This window comes from Aquarana catesbeiana, linkage group LG12, assembly GCF_042186555.1.
Source record: "Aquarana catesbeiana isolate 2022-GZ linkage group LG12, ASM4218655v1, whole genome shotgun sequence".
NCBI classification, from domain to species: domain Eukaryota; kingdom Metazoa; phylum Chordata; class Amphibia; order Anura; family Ranidae; genus Aquarana; species Aquarana catesbeiana.
This window is the reverse complement of record NC_133335.1, coordinates 12,563,712-12,576,992: the sequence shown is the minus strand read 5'-3', so window position 1 is coordinate 12,576,992 and position 13,281 is coordinate 12,563,712.

The following is a 13,281-nucleotide window of genomic DNA, read 5'->3' as shown; positions in this document are numbered from 1 at the left end:
CTAAGTTTCAAAAGATGTTATATGGACTCAGACTGCTACATTAACCCTCCCTAATTTCTTGAACAGTTACCCCTGTAACACTAGCACTCTCTTTACATACTAACATAGTTACATAGTAGGCGAGGTTGAAAAAAGACACAAGTCCATCAAGTTCAATCTATGTGTGTGATTATGTGTCAGTATTACATTGTATATCCCTGTATGTTGTGGTCGTTCAGGTGATTATCTAATAATTTTTTGAATTTATCGATGCTCCCCACTGAGACCACCGCCTGTGGAAGGGAATTCCACATCCTTACCGCTCTTACAGTAAAGAACCCTCTACACAGTTTAAGGTTAAACCTCTTTTCTTCTAATTTTAGTGAATGGCCGCGTAAGGGTCCCTTACACAGACCCTATTGTGGGGTCACCAGTCCGGTAATTATAAATTGAAATCATATCCCCTCTCAAGCGTCTCTTCTCCAGAGAGAATAAGTTCAGTGCTCGCAACCTTTCCTCATAACTAAGATCCTCCAGACCCTTTATTAGTTTTGTTGCCCTTCTCTGCACTCTCGCCAGTTCCAGCACATCCTTGCTGAGGACTGGTGCCCAGAACTGGACGGCATACCCCATGTGCGGCCGGACCAGAGTCTTGAAGAGTGGAAGAATTATCTTTAAAAGAGAAATATATATTTTTTTTATCATACTTACCTAGGTGGATCCAGCATCAGTCCGCCGGCTCTAAGACTGAGAACGGAGCGATCAAACACCTCCGATCGCTCGGTTCTCAGTTTTCCGTGAGCAGAGAGCTGGTGGCTGTCAGTCACTGGCTCTCTGCTTTGCCCCCCCCACCCCGCAAACACTGGAGCGCAGGGCTGTGGAGGGGGCGGGAGCGGCCGGCTCAGGCTCTCAGCAGCTCGCTGAGAAGCTGAGCTGGGTGTCAGTCCAGGTATGTGGGCAGATCCCGAACATATGGTCGCAATCTTTCCCGAGCGTAGACCGGATCTGTGACATTGAAGCCCGCTGTCTGCTGAAAATGGTTCACAGGAGTGCAGAACAAACTACACTCCTGTGATCCACAGCCAAACAAGCTTTGGCTGTACTTCTCCTTTAATACTGACCCTCCATGACACTAACCCTCTCGATAACCCTAACACTAACCCTCACTGTAACCCCCTAGGCCTTGTTCACATGGGGCATATCAATGCATACCCCGTGTGAGGGCTGTGTTTAGCTGCATGGAGATGCACAAGTGTTCTGTACATACCTGTGTAGGCAGTCCCGTTGATGTCCATTGGGACACAGCAGCTGCATGGACATAAACGCTGCTCTAAGTTTGGCATCCATGTGGGTGTAGGCACACAGCCCCAATCGCAGACAGTATAAGTTTGGAGACACGCACCCAAAACCACATGGATTTTAAATTAAGAGCAAATTGCTGTGTCCGTACAGCTTTTTTCCAATAGACCTTACATGACCCAAATGTGGCATGTAAGGGGGCGAGGAGTGCTTAAAGCGGAAGTTCCACTTTTGGGTGGAACTCCACTTTAATTGGGTCAGGGTTCACTAGAATTAAGGGCTGGGTGACTCATCCTGGCAGCTCTCTGGTGCCTCCCCCTTGTGTCTGGAGGGTTGGAGAACCTTCTAGAACTAGAGGGCAGAGGTTAGGAGGAGCTGCCATGAATATATATGGGGCCTCAGCCAATCCCTAGAAGTGGGCTGGCAGGGGGCAGAGACAACCCCATAAATAGACATGGGCCATTCCAGCGGGGAAGTCAGGTGGAAGATGTGGATAGAGTGCTGAAGAGAGGATGTCGTCGGTAGCCCTTGAGGGAACCCCCTGCCAGGGAGGGGGTAATACCTTGGGCTGGAGGCTCAGCATAGCTGGCCTAGAAGGATTCCACCACTGGAGGCAGTTGGAGGAGAACCTTCAGGTGAGGCAGCGGGACAGACAATGAGTAGAGATCAGCACTGAGCCGGGACAATACAAGGGAAGAGACTGTCAGCTGTAACAATGCTCTCTGAATACAGCGGTGGGCTTAGTCTTTATCCTTGCCCTGGGGAATCTCCATGGAAGTGTGCCAGTCGGGCAGGACTGAGGCAGAGAGTCAGTCGGGAGGACTGGGAGGAAGTTTAGCCTGGAGTGGCTGGTGGCAGCCAGCTGGGATAGCAATCTCTGAAGGCAAGGGGAGATGGGATCAGTGGCCACAAAGGAAGCAGAAGGAGGAATGTCATGCTGTTTGCTCACTGCACTACTTTGTCAGGGGACTGAGAGTTCCTGCCTGTAATGGGCCTTTGTGGAGCTAACACAAAACAGTTAGTTCCCTCAAGAGTGAGAAGCAGCTGCTTTGCTGAGAAAACCAAGTTTGCGCAGGAGGAAGGAAAGGAATTTTTAAGTTGGGCATCCCAAATTTTTTCAAGTTGGGCATCCCATAATTCCCTACCCCATCCAAGTTATCAACTGCTAATAAAAAATAAAAAACAAGCCGAGGACTGATTTCTGCATGGGAGTGCATGAAGGAAATGCTGTGTGACTGGCTGTGCAGCGGTGGGGACCCGGGACACTAGCGACTCCTAGGGGGGTAGTGCTACATTCACATCTGCTCGAATGCACTCAAAAAATTCCACTTCCCCCCTTCAAAGATAAGACTCCACCAGATTTTTTAATAGATTCCCTTACTTCTATCCTAATCCTGACACCCCCACCCCACCACCAGTATACCTTTAATTCTCCATTGCTGCAGCTCCACTTCTACGTCTTCTTGTGACATTGCAGAGAACAAAGTTAAAACTTTTCAGGGAGTGCCAAAGAAGACGAGAGATTGTGACTCTTTAGCAGCCGCCTCTTGCTTTGTTATATTTTGCACATTGTATTCCTAATTGTTCCTAACGCTGTTTGGATGGAGTGTGATTGATTTTATTGCAGTCAATTGCGATACTTTTTCCGGAGCTATTTTGGCTTTCACCTCCTCTGCGGCCTAGGAAGCGACCTGACAAGAAAGTCTGCAGAATAACAAGCTCATTTCTGAAACCCCCGATCGTTTTCCTATTTCATATCAAGAGCAAATAAGGTGGCTGGAGGATTTTCAAGATTGAATTTTCTGGATTAGCCCACTTAAAAAGTACAAACTCTTATATTAAACAATACTTCCGGAGAATTATGGCAAGGAATGCAGAGGTGGCAGCTATTAACCACTTGCTTACCGGGCACTTTCACCCCCTTCCTGCCCAGGCCAATTTTCAGCTTTCAGTACTGTCGCGCTTTGAATGACAATTGCGCGGTCATACAACACTGTACTCATATGATATTTTTATCATTCTTTTGAGACAGATAGAGCTTTCTTTTGGTGGTATTTAATCACCACTGAGTTTTTTTTATTGTTTGCTAAATAAACGAAAATGTTGGACATTTTTGAAAAAAACTAAAACTTTTTTTTAGTTTCGGTTTTAAAATTTAGCAAATAAGTAATTTTTCTCCTTTACTGATGGGCACTGATGAGGCTGCACTGATGGGCACTGATGAGGTTGCACTGATGGGCACTGATGAGGCTGCACTGATTGGCACTGATGAGACTGCTCTGATGGACACTGATGAGGCTGCACTGATGGGCACTGATGAGGTTGCACTGATGGGCACTGATGAGGCTGCACTGATTGGCACTGATGAGACTGCTCTGATGGACACTGATGAGGCTGCACTGATGGGCACTGATGAGGTTGCACTGATGGGCACTGATGAGGCTGCACTGATTGGCACTGATGAGACTGCTCTGATGGACACTGATGAGGCTGCACTGATGGGCACTGATGAGATTGCACTGATGGGCACTGATGAGACTTCTCTGATGGGCACTGATGAGACTGCTCTGATGGGCACTGATGAGGAGGCACTAATGGGCACTGATCGGGAGGAACTGATGAGGCTGCACTGATATACGGTACATATAGGTGTCACTATATGTGCCACCTATAGAGCTTTCTTTTGGTGGTTATTAATCAACACTGAGGTTTTTCTTTTATAGTTTGCTAAATAAATGAAAAAAGTGGGACATTTTTGAAAAAAAAGAAAACTTTTTTTTAGTTTCTGTTTTAAAATTTAGCAAATAAGTAATATTTCTCTAAACAGGTGATAGGAGGAATATCCTGATAGATACGGCACCTCATCCCTTGAAGAGTATTCCATTAGGAGCAAAGGAAATGGGATTATTGCAGTGCCACAAACAAATTAGAACCAAATTGTTTAAAAATTATATTTTTATTAATATCAAAAGCTAAAAAGTATATATAATTCATACATATACATTGTACAAAAAAGGAATCAAAACAAGAAAAAACATAATACAGTTTCAGAGTAATGACCGTCACCACTGATGTTGAAAGGTGATCACTGGTCAATTCATCCCAACTAGTTTCGCCAATACATTGGCTTCATCAGGCGAATATGCAAAATAACGCAAATGGTAAAAACACTGTAAAGAAAAAGAGTGTGTTATATAATTGAATCCACATAGTATAGTAAAATAGAAATGAGCAATCATGTCACAGAGTGGTCAAAAGCTTTGTCCCGCCCGTATCCCCAGCCCCCCGGCCCCCATATCTAGGACATACCATGCGGGAATCCCAGGATGCTAGGAAGGCACCAGCCTAAAAAATGATGAAAAGATTTTGGCACATAAATATTCAAATATTCATTAATTAAAAGAGAGGGGGGACGGAGCCTCAATTACATACCCTAATTGTGTAGAGGAAAAACACCCAAAGGTGCCCAAGATGAATCACAGCACAATACTTGGATGTAGAAATCACAGAATATGTATATAGCCAAGGATAACTAAAAAATAAATTAATAAATTGATGGTATTGGTGGGATAGTCATGGTATTAATAGGCTAAGCAAATTGGTAGCAAATGCTCGTAATAAGAATAGAAATTAATAGACCTATCTACACCGCATCACTGGTGAATATTACCATGTGATGCGGCTGACGCTCGGCCCTCTGGGTAGTGTAGGACGTTAGCATTCGGCTACTGCGCATGCGTCCCGTCCGCCCTTTGTCCGCTCCCGATTGGCTGATCAAGTCATGCTGACCAGGTGGGGGACTTATAAGGCTGCCACATCTTCGCACTTTGCAAGTGCGGTGACCAGGCGAGATTTGTTAAAGGTAAAAGCATTGTTCTTTTTTTCATCTTATGCGGGAGCCTTTGTTCCCTCTATTGCTGTTTAACCTTGTAACGCCAGGAAGTCTCCATGCTGACATTATACTTACAATGGATTCCTATACAGATTATCAAGCTCACTGGTGTTATTTGAAGGATACCTAGGGGAGGTTCCTGTGCTCAGCCCTTATAACGGCGGAATCTCATGCTTAGCATGCACCTTTGCCTTAATTGATATGCGCACTTTTGGCAAGCATCTATAGCTAATTAACTATTTGATTAGCTTTTTAATTTAATTTCTATTCTTATTACGAGCATTTGCTACCAATTTGCTTAGCCTATTAATACCATGACTATCCCACCAATACCATCAATTTATTAATTTATTTTTTAGTTATCCTTGGCTATATACATATTCTGTGATTTCTACATCCAAGTATTGTGCTGTGATTCATCTTGGGCACCTTTGGGTGTTTTTCCTCTACACAATTAGGGTATGTAATTGAGGCTCCACCCCCCCCTCTTTTAATTAATGAATATTTGAATATTTATATGCCAAAATCTTTTCATCATTTTTTAGGCGCCTTTTGAGTCCCCTGTAGCCAAATACAGGGTTGAGTGCGACTATTGTTCTCAGTGGCTTGGTGGTGCCTTCCTAGCATCCTGGGATTCCCGCATGGTATGTCCTAGATATGGGGGCCGGGGGGCTGGGGATACGGGCGGGACAAAGCTTTTGACCACTCTGTGACATGATTGCTCATTTCTATTTTACTATACTATGTGGATTCAATTATATAACACACTCTTTTTCTTTACAGTGTTTTTACCATTTGCGTTATTTTGTATAATCCCCTGATGAAGCCAATGTATTGGCGAAACTAGTTGGGATGAATTGACCAGTGATCACCTTTCAACATCAGTGGTGACGGTCATTACTCTGAAACTGTATTATGTTTTTTCTTGTTTTGATTCCTTTTTTGTACAATGTATATGTATGAATTATATATACTTTCTAGCTTTTGATATTAATAAAAATATAATTTTTAAACAATTTGGTTCTAATTTGTTTGTGGCACCGCAAAAATCCCATTTCCTTTGCTCCTAATTGAAGTAATATTTCTCCTTCACTGATGGGCACTGATGGGCACTGATGAGACTGCACTGATGGGCACTGAGGAGGCTGCACTGATGGGCACTGATGAGACTGCACTGATGGGCACTGAGGAGGCTGCACTGATGGGCACTGAGGAGGCTGCACTGATGGGCACTGATGAGACTGCACTGATGGGCACTGATGAGGAGGCACTGATGAGGCTGCAATGATGGGTACTGATTAGACTGCACTGATGGGCACTGATGAGGAGGCACTGATGAGGCTGCAATGATGGGCACTGATGAGGAGGCACTGATGGGCACTGATCGGGAGACACTGATAAGGCTGCACTGATATACAATACTTATAGGTGGCACTAATGAGGAGGCACTGATGTGCAATGATATGCAGCACTGATTGGCACTGATGGGGCTGCACTGATAATCAGTTACCGGCTCTCCTCACGCTGTGACAGCTTGTGAGGAAAGGAGAGCCAATAACCGGCAACTCTGTTTACACTGTGATCAGCTGTGATTGGACACAGCTGAGCACATGGTAAGCGGCTGTCGCGATTGGCCCTTTACCACAATCTGTGATCGGCTGTGTCCTAAGGGGCGCACGAGGGGAGTGGTTACGGGAGGACGTCCATGGACACCCTCCCGGAACAACAGGCAGGCTGTAGCCGTCTTTAGGCTATAGCGCGGTAAGGAAGTGGTTACAGAAGAATTCCGGGTATGGATATTTCTACATAGTTACAGCTTGGAGCAGTGTAACGGTGTACATACCGCACCTGTGGGCTCCCTCCAGAAGGGGGAAATCGTTGTAGTGAGCACTGCTACTACACCGCTACTACAGTGATCTCCACTAGCTTCCAGGTCCCGCTGCCCTTCTGCGTTGTGAATGTCGCCAGCTGTGTGCTCCGCCCCACCTCCCCGCCACTGTGCTGCTCTGCCAGTTATAAGGGGAGCAGGCTGTGTGTTCTGGATGCTTGTTCTCTTCCCTTACTTCTCCCTCCCACCACTGGAAACTACGACATACTGAGGGGAGCACTGCGCTGTGTGTGTAACAGCCGGCTTTAATCCTTCACTCCCCTGCTGCAATGATGGCACGGCTTTGTGTGTGATCCCCCTCCCTCCTGGCAAGCAGTGGTAGAGAGCCAATCAGAGCACCGGAGAGGCTGTGACGTGACGCCGAGGATCATGGGAAATTAAGCCTTAAAGTGGTGCTGTACAATACAAGGGAGTGGCTGCAGAACTACAATACCCATAATTGCTTGCCACGCAGAGGAGGAGAACAGAGAACTTTTCCTGTGCACCAAGAGTGGTGAGCTGAAATATTTTGTGCTTATTTCAACACTGACACAGTTCATGCAATAGAAGCTGCTCCTTACTTTGTAGCTCATCAGCCATCCATTGCACACTCTTAAAGGGACAGCTTTATGTGCACCACCTCACAGAAAGGCCCCAACGTCAGCCAGTGTAACATTTCAAACTAGGCACCAGGTTTCACTAGAGAGTGCTCTTCCCAACACTTTCTTTGAATTGGTTATTATTACAGAGCTACTGTGAGTCTCTTTCACTGCTGTTATATACCTTACTGTCTATGCGATTCCTTATTAATGCCGTGGAATCCATGTTAGTTTGGTTTAGCGTTAAGGTGGTTTAAGCTAATTACCATACTTAGGGCTAATATTCAAACTAGCAAATATTAAAAATGAGAGCCGCATTAAATTGTCCAAAACTGATGAATGCAAAGTCCTTGAGGAGTAAGCATGAATAGCATGCATCTGTGTACTGATGGTGAAATAAAGATCCCCCTAATGGTAGACACCACAGTGATTCACATCACAAAAAGTGCACCGCCACCTTAAGAAAAAGTTGATTACCAGAGGGACAAGCAAACCAGGCATGTGGCTATAGCCCAGCCAAGGCCTTGTAAGCTTGAGTGGATGCTTGAAGATGAACCTGATCACGGGAAGGATCGCTGCAGCAGGACTTCATACGCTTTACAGCCAAACGTGTCTCGTCTCAGTTAACACAGAACCCAGAAAGAAAAGTTCAACATAGTGTAAATCTGTATTTGCTTTTATTAGTATAAAAAGTGTTGCACTTACATCAGGTCACCTGTCCTCCGGGTACCAAACAGCATGGTCATCTCAACGCTTCCCTCCTCCCGACGTGTTTCGTCATAAAGTGACGTTGTCCTGAGGAACGGGCAGCGTGTTGATTCACCACCTTATATTACACAACCACGTCTCATTCTGAGTCCCGGGTGGTTGACTGCAAAAACACCATTTTATGTATGGGCATCCCTCATCTAAGCAGGAACACACCAAAACAGACATTGTATTAGGTTAAATTGGCAGAGATTAGTCACTAATAGAGACTCAGCTCAGATTATTAAGCCAAAACACTCCAAAGCAACCAAAACTGACTAAAATAGTCCCTTAATAACCCTAACGAGAACCTATGTCTCACATATTACTCATTAACCAACATAAAACCATTAGCTAATACTCACATTCCACTCTCATGTATTGATTTCAGAGAATGTTTAAAGGTTACAAATTGTCCCAACCCGATAGTAAACAACCTCCCAAGGAATGAAAAAACCTTACCCATGTAGCGCCCCTAGTGGGCAGGGATTAAATTAAAAAAATATTAAATAAATTCCTAAAACTATGTATATGGTAAAACGAATGGCACCTAGTGGGCAACCAAATAAGCGCACCACACCAAAGATCACATATTGATTATTTATGTGAATGGTCAGGAAAAAAAAAACAACAAATTCACCTCCAAACATCCCTACAGGGCAATATTTAATACCGAAAGACAAAAATATATAAAAATAAGTTGATAGATAAAGGTCATAACATCACAAGTACAATAATTAAAAATGATCATTTAATTAAAAATGAGTTTTAATAAAGGCCTACACACGGGACTCAGACCAAGCACGCACATAAATGAATCCTATGAGTTATCAATAAAGGCATTCACATCAACATCTATGTTAAACCCATATGGAACATAGGTCTTGAGCCTATGGATCCAGGACATTTCTAATTCAGATATTTCCGTTACCAATGAACTCCCCCTCCAGTGGGGATTATATATGTCAATCCCCCCAAAAATATTCTTGGAGGGGTTTTTCTTGTGCACAAGCAAATAGTGCTTGGACACCAAATAATTCCTGAACCCAGTTTTTATATTTGTAATGTGCTCATTGAGGTGAACCTGTAAGGGACGTTTAGCATTCTGCTAATCTCTGCCAATTTAACCTAATATAACGTCTGTTTTGGTGTGTTCCCGATTAGATGAGGGATGCCCATGCACAAAAAGGCATTTTTTTGCGGCCAACCACCCGGGACTCAGAATGAGGCGTGGTTGTGTAATATAAGGTGTGTGAGTCAACGCGCTGCCCGTTCCCCAGGACGACTTTATGACGAAACGCGCAGGAAGGAGGGACGTGTTGATGTCACCACGCTGTTTTGTATTCCGGAGGACGGGTGATCTGATGCTAGCCGGCCGGCTCTTATAATCCATGCAGGTTTTTATCTATTTGATGTAAGTGCAATACTTTTTATACAAATAAAAGCAAAGACAGATTTTCTTTCTGGGCTCTGTGTTGACCGGGACGAGATCAGACGCCACGTTTGGCTGTAAGGTGTATAAAGTCCTCCTGCAGCGATCCATCCCGCGATCAGGCTCATCTTTAAGCATCCGCTCAAGCTTACAAGGCCTTGGCTGGGCTGGTTTGCTTGCCCTCTGGTAAGCAAGTTTTTCTTAAGGTGGCAGTTCACTTTTTTGTGACGTGAATCACTGTGGTGTCTACCGTTAGAGGGATTTTTATTTCACCATCAATACACAGATTCATGCTATTGATGCTTACTCCTCAAGGACTTGGATAATTTAGCGTGGCTCTCGTTTTTAATATTTGCTCGTTTGTGTTGTGTATCCTACACCGAGCTGCAGCTCTCATGCTTGTGGGGTTTACATTAGCGAGGTATTAATCCAATTTAATATTCAAACTAGCTAGCTTAACTTATACTGATCTTTGCCCATTTATTGCTTTGTGCTTTTGTGTTACCTTGCCTTGCTTTAATAAACTTATATTATTTTCCACCAAGTAGCTTGTGGCCTATATTCTGTGTACTTTAAGGCCTGGCTCACACCTATGTGTTTTTCAGTGCATTATCAGTTTTGCAGAAACACGCTGCAGTCCATTTAACATGATTTTCTATGGGTCACGTTCACATCTGCGGTGTTTTCAACTGGTGCGGTTTTTTGGAAAGGATCAGGGACTTCATGCGGGATAGCTGTGCTTTCCCCTAGACTTCTATGGGGTCCTGCTTTTTTGGTACGCTTTTTCAGAAAGTATACTGCATCTTTGGTGTGCTTTCTTACAACCAGGTGTGCCAGAGGCAGTGGCAGCCGGTGGAAATTTTTTTTGGGAGGGGGTGGCAAACAGTATGCCCCCCCCCCCCGTAGGTCGGTCGGCACTTACACCATCACCAGCAGCTTCCCCTACTCGGCGGCGGCTTCCCCTGCTTCTCCCCCCTGCTGCCTCTTGTCCCCCCCCCCCGGGTCATCACGGCGGCAGCGGCTTCTGTTTCCTCCCTCCTCCTCGCCATGCTTGGCGCTCGCAGTTCACCCAGGTGTGTTAGAAAAGCGAATGAACATTCGCTTTCCTAACACCGAACCGCCTCTCCGCCACTCAGGTGCTTGGGCCTGTTACCTGTCACCCGATTGGCTGAAACCACAGGCGCTGTGATTGGACGCCTATCAGGCGTCCAATCATAGGAGAAGACAGGAGGAGAGGATGGGAGAAGAGGACATCGAGGACATGGAGGAGCATGGAGGACACCGTTCGCCGCCGTCACCCGCTGCCCCACGGAGACAGGGTAAGTACCGGGCAGACAGCGAGCAGGTGGGCGGGGGGGGCACAATGGCTGCTTTCGATGGGCACAGTGGCTGCATTCGATGGGCACAGTGGGAGCATTTGATGGCACAGTGGCTGCGTTCGATGGGCACAGTGGCAGAGTTTGATGGGCACAATGGCTGCGTTTGATGTCACAGTGACAGCGTTTGATGTCACAGTGACTGCGTTTGATGGCACAGTGGTGGCAATTGATGGGCACAGTGGCAGCGTTTGATGCCACAGTGGCTGCGTTTGATGTCACAGTGGCAGTGTTTGATGGCACAGTGGCGGCAATTGATGGGCACTGTGGCTGCGTTTGATGGCACAGTGGCTGCATTTGATGGGCAAAGTGGCTGCGTTTGATGTCACAATGGCTGCGTTTGATGGGCACAGTGGCGGCAATTGATGGGCACTGTGGCTGCGTTTGATGGCACAGTGGCTGCATTTGATGGGCACAGTGGTGGCAATTGATGGGCAAAGTGGGTGCGTTTGATGGGCACAGTGGCTGCGTTTGATGGGCACAGTGGTGGCAATTGATGGGCAAAGTGGGTGCGTTTGATGGGCACAGTGGCTGTGTTTATTGGCACAGTGAGGCTGCAATTGATGGGGGTTTTTTTTCAGAATTTTTCCGTTTGTTTGTGCCCCCCCCCCCAAAAAAAATGTTGAGCAGCGGCCACCACTGAAAATCATGTAACCAAAAAAGATTGATCCTATGTTTATTGGTTATTGATCCCACCCAGGAAAGATATACAATATATTTGCATAGAGAAAAGTCATGGGAAAGACATAAAAGAATCCAACCCCCTTTAAGTGGGCTCTTCAGGTCAGTCCGATCAATATATCTGCATAATACATACTGTAATTGTAATTGTATAGATTGCAGCATTCCGCTACACAGCAAAATCTTCCTGCCTTTACTTTATGGCCAGCTGTTCATTCCTTGACAAAAAAAATGGCCGTGTGTGTTGATGAGGGTTTTGGATAAAGTAAAGTGTTAAGTTTTTGTTAAGTTTTTATTTTTGTCAGTGACCCTGTTGGGGAAATACTCCTCACTTCCTGTCCCTGTGACCCCTATGCAAGAAATGGGGGGTGGGAGGAAATTGCAGTAACCCACAAAGCAGAGACAAGGATCCATCTCTTCCCCTAGTAAAAGCACCTCCCACAGAAAAACACAGGCTAGGAACACAGTTAACCCTTTGATCGCCCCTGATGTTAATCCCTTCCCAACCAGTACAGTGACAGTGCATATTTTTTAGCACTGATCACTGTATTAGTATCACTGGTTCTCGCAAAGTGTCAAAGGGTCAGTGTCCGAATGTCCGCCGCAATATTGCCGTTGTGAGTCGCTGATTACCACCATTACAAAAAATAAATACAATACAAATACAATAATAAATACAAATATCCCATAGCTTTAGACGCTATGACTCACCTCCGCCCTCACCTCCCTCAGGTGCATGAAGAGATAGAAGGAAAAGCATTAGTTGGCCCCGCCCTCACCTCCCTCAGGTGTGTCCAGCCAGGGATGAAGAGGAGCAGAACCAGAACTGAGCCCATGAGGTGATTATAGAAAATGGAGGGAAGGGGAAGCAGTTGCCCATAGCAACCAATGTCATTATACTCCCCATTCAGTGAGTGCTTGTCAGACATACAAATATACACATTCTCTCAGCATGCAAAATGGCCGCTCTTCTTCCAATGTTACATGACAGAGGTCCCTTAGAACACTGAGTTCCCCTCAGACACCCAAAATTCATCATTATTTACCTCATGGAATAGCAAACATGACAAATCTCCCCTCATATGAGGTACCGGGGACCCCACACAGGACACACATTACAAGGACAAATCTCCCCTCATATGAGGTACCTCGGACCCCACACAGGATACACATTACAAGGACAAATCTCCCCTCATGAGGTACCGGGGACCCCATACAGAATATGCAAAATGGCCACCCTTCTCCCAATGTTGTATGACAGAGGACCCCCAGAACACTGACTTCTCCTCGGACTCCCAAAATTCATCATTATTTACCTCATGGAATAGCAAACATGACAAATTTCCCCTCATATGAGGTATCGGGGACCCACACAGAACACATTACAGGGACAAATCTCCCTCATATGA